At 41.9% G+C, this 7,073-nt stretch overlaps 1 non-coding gene across 1 annotated transcript; it reads right to left on the bottom strand.

Annotated features, from left to right (window-relative positions):
* Positions 1–1,767: 1,767 nt before the first annotated feature.
* On the bottom strand, positions 1,768–1,961 carry LOC122563805 (U2 spliceosomal RNA). Its single transcript, XR_006315742.1, has one exon. It is a non-coding gene; the product is annotated as a U2 spliceosomal RNA (small nuclear RNA).
* Between the last annotated feature and the right edge of the window lie 5,112 nt (positions 1,962–7,073).

The following is a 7,073-nucleotide window of genomic DNA, read 5'->3' as shown; positions in this document are numbered from 1 at the left end:
GCAAGTAATGAAACAAAAAATACCAAAGAATTGCGGATGATGGAAATCAGAAACAAGATCAGAACTGAAGAGTTATTGGACCTCAGATGTTAACTCTGCTTTCTCTCCACAGATGTTGAATTCTTCCAGCAGTTTCTGATTTTATGCAGAAAGATAATTGCCTTCTTCATGTGAAACTGGAGGGGTGTTCCACAATCGGTCAAGGTGGGGCTGTTTTGGATGGAGCCACTGCCAATTCAAACTACAGCAGATCTTTTCCTGGAAGGATTCAATTTAGAATTGAACAGCTAACCTCTCACTTCCAAATCTCACTATTAGCTCCTGAATAACTTTGCATACAAATCATACAATTTGGACATAGTGAGGGAGGAAGTCCTGTTTGGAGATAGTGAGGACTGCAAATGCTGAAAGGTCAGAGTCGGTAAAATGTGGAGCTGGAAAAAGCACAGCAGGTCAAGCAGCATCAGAGGAGCAGGAGAGTCGATGTTTTGGGCAGTTTTGATGAAAGGTCAAATCTCCTGCTCTTCTGATGCTGCTTAGCCTGCTGTGCTTTTTTCCAGCTCCACACTGTATCGAGAAAGTCCTGTTTCCTTTCTTCCTGTGGTTGACCACTTTCACCCTGAGGTTATTGAAAAAGATAGAACTATCAAGGTGAGAATGACTACCAATTCTATCTTCTCAATTACAATATTATTGTATGGTTCAGGTGTGCTCAGAATAGGAAGGCATAAATGGGACACAGATCCAATTGGTTAGGAAGGCAGCCATAGAAGGTCTTTATGAAGCCTTAGCTCCAATAGCCCACCTCTCATTAACCAGCTGGGTAAATGACATGGGCAACAACTGGATGTCATAAATGATTTAAAAGGAGAATCAATGACTGGACCAGATTGACAGCCAGAGGTTCCTTATCCAGATAAATTACCACATGGTGAGTAGCCCTGTCAAACTCTGTATCTTTCAGAAAGTTTCCATGCAACCACCGAATCCATTTGATTTCAACACAGTGTGAAATGATTTGTGAACATTCTACAAGCCAATTTCTCCAGGTTCGTATTTAATTTTTTAAATGTCCATTTGTGGGATTCGGGCCTCGCTGACTGGCCAGCATTGATAGCCCGTCCATATTTGCCCTTGAGAAGGTGGTGGTGTATATATCATTATGGGAATTTCAAGGAGTTTGGAGAGGTTTCAAACATTCTCAGGACCCTATATTTCAGGAGTTCTCAATCGATCTCCGCAGGCATGCCCTCTCCTAATGCAGAGGCAACCAATGCCTGTTTGCACCCTATCCCCAAAATCTTCTATCGTACTTCTTTCTCATGTACACATCCTGCTTTGCATTAAACGTGTTCATGCAACTCACCTCAGCTGCTCCTTTTGCATTCAAATTCATTATCAACCGAAAGGAAGCATATGGTTGGGAGTGCTTTATTCAGATTTCCCAGTTCAGTACATTCTGTCCTTCAATTCCTAACTAGCTGTGTCAGTTTCAAAATTAAATTAGATTACTTACAGTGTGGAAACAGGCCCTTCGGCCCAACAAGTCCACACAGACCTGCCAAAGCACACCCATCCAGACCCATTCCTCTACATTTACCCCTGCACCTAACACTACGGTCAATTTAGCGTGGCCAATTCACCCAACCTGCATATTTTTGGACTGTGGGAGGAAACTGGAGCACCCGGAGGAAACCCACGCAGACACGGGGCAAACTGCACACAGTCAGTCGCCTGAGGCAGGAATTGAACCCGGGTCTCTGGCGCTGTGAGGCCACCGTGCCGCCCACCACACTGCAATACCAGGCTGATACATGGAGAGGACAGAGCAAGCCCTTAAGCCATCTCCCTGCTCCAAAAATCCATTTAATACAAACACTCCCACGTTCAAGAGATATCAGCGATTAAACTGATAAGAACAGAAACTACACATATTCCGAGCCAAAAGGCCGAGAAGCGATAATTTGTATGCAACAAAATATATCCAAAATGTAAACAAAATTGCAATGTTCTCACAAATTGTGCCATGTGATACAAATGTGAGAGGTTCAGTTTTAAATGAATAGATTATCCCCACCACTAAAATAGGTTGGAAGCAAATTTGGAGAAATGCAATTGTATGGGCGTTCCCATCAGCCTCATCATCTAAGCTGAAGAACAGTCCTTACGGCCAGGTCCTTCCCATTGATGGAGTGAAATAATGAACCTTTCTATCAGGGAGCATTTTGGAAGTGAAGCGTTTACAAAGACTAATGGTTAACATCCTAATGCTCTGTTCATTCACCAAGGCTTTTAATTTTTTAACTGGTAAGAGCTAGCAAAAGGACTGAAGTACCAACCAGGAGAATTATTAAACCGACTGGTGTGAAGGAGCTGATGCTAAATTTTGATTTATTTCTGCATTAAATATTGTACTACTATAAGTGACAATTCAGTTATATTACAGTCAGGTTTAATAACCCCTTAAAACTGATCTTCTCACATGATCACAAGAACTGTGTTTATGCAAACAAAATGTGAGAGATAAAGGACAAAAATTGAGTTAACATAAATCAACATTCTTTTTATAACTTTTACTTTGAACAAGTCACAGAAGATGGCTTCCTCAATTGTGCATACTGTCAGAGTGCGCAACAGAGTCTGATATACCTGCAGTGGATTATAATAAGATATTCCAAACTTTTCCTTTGTTCACAAATCTTCAACTAACCCCATTGGGACTTCTTGTCTACACTGGGTAAACTGTTGCTTGATGCTATGTTGTTTACACCTGTGCTTTTTCATACAGCTAGTAGTAATTTTGCTGAGGAAATCATTCTTTCTGAAAATATGTAACTGTTATGGACCAGACCGAACCCGCTCAAAATATAAGTCTATAAGTTAGCTCGCTGAGGTTGAAGATATTAAGAAGATAGTCCAGACTCTAACTTCTTATTTTAACGGTGAGGTATAAGGCATTGTGTTCCAGATGCAATTTGATTTGCCAAACTAAGCAAAACACACTTTATTTTTACACTGCAATTAAAATACAGACAAAAGAAAAAAAAGAAAAGAATTAGCTTAACTATAACTCTATCAAAATGCTTAACAAATAATAAATTACTCCTAAATAAATGTTCCAGTATAGTAACAATCCCATAAACACACCCCTGGCAAATTCAATAAAATAGATTGCCCCACATGCAATTCTAGCAGCAGGAAGAGAAGCCCAGCTTTTAGCTGTAAGAGAGAGAGAGGAAAAAACATTTCCACATCCAACTTCAAGATTCCAGCAGCAACTGCTTCTGAAAGCTAAAACTAGAATCTGATTCTGTGGGAGCTTGACCCCACCCATTCAGGCTGCTTCTACTGTTCCAACTTTGAAAAATCCCAAACCCTCACCAGCTGTTTACTTTATTAGCCTTGAGCAGGCTGTTCACTACCTCTATCCCACCCTTTCTTCATAAAAAAAGTACATAATACACCTCTTAAAGCCATAGTATTGTCACATAACACGCATTAAAGTCTTGACAATGCTGAAAATCAGCATGACAGCAACCTTTTATTAATCAAATGTAGTGTTTAGCTGCACAACCTTAGAAGATTTAGACTATTAGAAGAATCCATTTATACTTTCAGATTACCTAAACCCATTAATACTAGCAACAAATGCAACTTTGATATACAAATGAAATTCTTTTATAAATAGATGTAAGAACATATTTGCAGTGATAAGATTTTGATAACATTATTTGCCTTCTTTAATAGTTCTTGGCTGAATGAAATCCAGGTACTTTGTTCATTCATTAGAAAGTCTAGCTTTCTGATGCTTTTCATTGACTCTTCTCTGTCCTATCGGGGGTGAGGAGAGCAGGACATATTACAGTACAGAATACTCTGAGTGCATTTATATTCTCTAGCCTGTTGGGTTGACGTTTTATCCCAATGTGGAGTTCCAAACAATACATAACTCTTTTTCTTCTGCACAGTAGCATTCCATTGAGGATCATTAAGGAAAGTTTCCAAGTCCATGGTAGCTTGTGGATACTAGGTGCATTAATATGCTCAGTGAAGTGGGTAAGGGTGATCAGTAATAGGTAGGCATGGAACTATGAAACCTCACAGGTTGTAGGTAGAGGGGTATTGCCCTTTTTGACAGACCAAAGAAATGAGTAGAGGGGCTTCGGGTTGCATCAAGATGATGTTTTAATTGGCCATAGAGAATGGCTCGAGGCATTTGGTGGTCAGATGATGTGGATGGAGCATGGGGGTCAAGGAAAGTAAGGGATAAATGCTGAAGATGTGTTTCATATTTTGTTCTTTTATTTCAATTTTTGGACACACTGCTGGAGTCCCAAGGCAGGACACTGGCCAGACTCCTAAGAAACCCACAGCTTTCTCGGCTGTTTCTGGAATGCAAGCCCGAAGCCCCAGGGCTTGCATCTGCATCTGCAAGCAGCTGCGTTTAAAGTCAAGAGTGTAGTGCTGGAAAAGCACAGCCTGTCAGGCAGCATCTCGATGGGCAGGAATTCCTCTTCATCAGGAATGCTCATCGAGCTTATGCTCGAAACATCGATTCTCCTGCTGCTTTCTCCGAGCTGCTTTTAAAAATCCAATTTGCAGAACCGAGGAATTCTCCGGCTTCTTCGAACCCAACTCAGGAACAAAAATCGGGGCCTACCTTCAAGAAAGAGGAAATGGCCCCTTCAGCTAAGGATTTCAATAGCTAAAGAAAGGGTTTGAAATTCATCTAAAAATCATAGAAAACACTTCACAGACTTTCTCTGGAGCATTGCGCTTAGTTCCAGGCGTGACATTATTGGAAAGATACAAACACATTGGAGAGAGTGCGGAAGTGATTTCCAAGTACGTTCCAGGGATGAGGAATTTTAGCCATGAGGATAGATTGAAGATGTTGGGAAAAAGAGAACTGATAGAAGTTTTTAAAATCATGAGCAGGCTGAATTGAGGTAAAAATGGAGAAACTGATTCTGCTCATAAAAGTTACAAGAACATGCGGGTGTAGATTTAAAGTGATTTGCAAAAGGAGCAAATGTCATGAGAATAAAATTTTCTACACAGTGGGTGGTTAGATATGGAATGTACTGACTGGAAGTTTGATGAAGGCAAATTCAATTGAGACATTCAAGAGGACATTAAATAATTATTTGGATAGAAATAATGTATAAGGCTATAAGGGAAAAGCAGGAGAACTGACACTAGGCAATGATGCTCATTTGAAGAGCCATTACAGACACCAGTTACCCATACCCCCACTTCGGCCCTCACCCCCTCTGTTCCCTTCTGCAATAGCAGTGGGGTTCCCCTTGTCCTTACCTACCATCTTACCAGCATCCACATCCAAAACATCCAAACTATTTCCATCACCTACAGAAAAATGCCACCACCAGACACATATTCCCCTCCCCTCCCTTGCCTGCCTTCTTCAGGGACCATTCCCTCTGGGACACCCTGGTCCACTCTTCCTTCACTCTCAACAAGCCCCCCCCCCGCCCTCAACGCACCTATCCCTGCAATCGCCGAAGGTGTAATATTTGCCCAGTTACCTGCTCCCTCCTCAGTATCCAAGGGTGCAAACATACCTTCCAGGTAAAGCAGCACTTTACCTGCACTTCTCACAAACTAGTCTACTGCATTCACTCTCACTGCTCTACATTGGGGAATCGAAGTGTAGACTAAGTGACCGCTTTGCAGAATACCTACATTGTGTTCACAAAAATGTCCTTGAGCTTTCAGTAGCCTGCCACTTCAACACACCACCCTGTTCCCTGTCGCAGGCTTGCTGCAGTGCTCCAGGGAAGCTCAGTGCAAACTGAAGAACAACACCGCATTTTCCACTTGGGGACCCTGCAGCCTTCAGGAAACAATATGGAGTTCAATAACTTTAGGGCTTGAACTCTCCCATGTCCCAGCCTCCATCCCCACACACCAAAGCCTTGTGATTACATGTTCTGCTATACACACCACCCATTGTCAGGTCTCCATTAACAGCTGTTCGCCCTCGTAGCCAGATCGTTGTCCACTCGTTTGCTGTGTTACTGTTCTTCACTCTCTTTGGGCTCTATCTCCACCAATCGTTTTCTCCTCACTCCCTCCCCATCTTCTGCCTAAAAAAAACATTTTCCCGGCTACCATCAGTTCTGAGGAAAGGATCACCTGACCTGAAACATTAACTCTAATTTCTCTTCACAGATGCTGCCAGACCTGCTGAGCTTTTGCAGCAATTTCTGTTTTTATTCCGGCTTACTTGTTTTATTCACGACTACAAACTACTCCTTGCAAACTCGCTCCTATTGAAGCAGCAGTGTTTGTTTATTTTTCTCTCACTTTCAGTCCATAGCTCAAAACAATAAGAAGTTTAGTGTCTTATGTACCACCACCCTTAAATAAAATGAAGTGCTATTTTTAGATTTGTTTCATTACAAAATATTGCCAGATATGAACTTCAAAACGCTGAACAGTGAATAATAATCCCAGAATCTATGTTTCTAATGTAGAGTACTTCTTCAGATATTGATTTAATTTCTTACAAAGTACCCCATTGGCTTTTGTAATTCGGACTCAACATCTTGCAACAAGACTGGAGAAACAGATAGAAGTGATGAGGAATTTGCAACAGCAACAGTATGTGATGGATGGCAGTTATAGGAAGGGGGAAAGTATCAGATACAGTCACATAGATGGGTTAACTCCAGGAAGGGTAAGAGAGGTAGGCACCTAGGGCAGGAGTCTTTTGTGGATATACCCATTTCAAACAGGTATGCTGTTTTGGAAAATGTAGGGGGTGATGGATTCTCAGGGGAACGTAGCACAAACAGCCAAGTTTCTGGTATTGAGACTGGCTCTAACGAGGGGTACGTCGGCTTCCAAGAGATCAATTGTGTTAGGGGATTCTGTAGTCAGAGGTACAGACAGACGTTTCTGTGGCCAGCAGCGAAAAAGCAGAATGGTGTGTTGTTTCCCTGGTGCCAGGATCAAGGATGTCTCAGAGAGGGTGCAGAATGTTCTCACGGGGGAGAGGGACCAGCAGGAGGTCATTGTCCTCATTGGAACCGACGATATAGGAAGGGAAA

This window comes from Chiloscyllium plagiosum, unplaced genomic scaffold (genome assembly GCF_037043375.1).
Source record: "Chiloscyllium plagiosum isolate Xiang-an unplaced genomic scaffold, Cpla_swu_hap1 HiC_scaffold_30, whole genome shotgun sequence".
Lineage (NCBI taxonomy): Eukaryota > Metazoa > Chordata > Chondrichthyes > Orectolobiformes > Hemiscylliidae > Chiloscyllium > Chiloscyllium plagiosum.
Note: the sequence above shows the minus strand (reverse complement) of the source record. Positions and strands in the feature narration are given on the sequence as shown.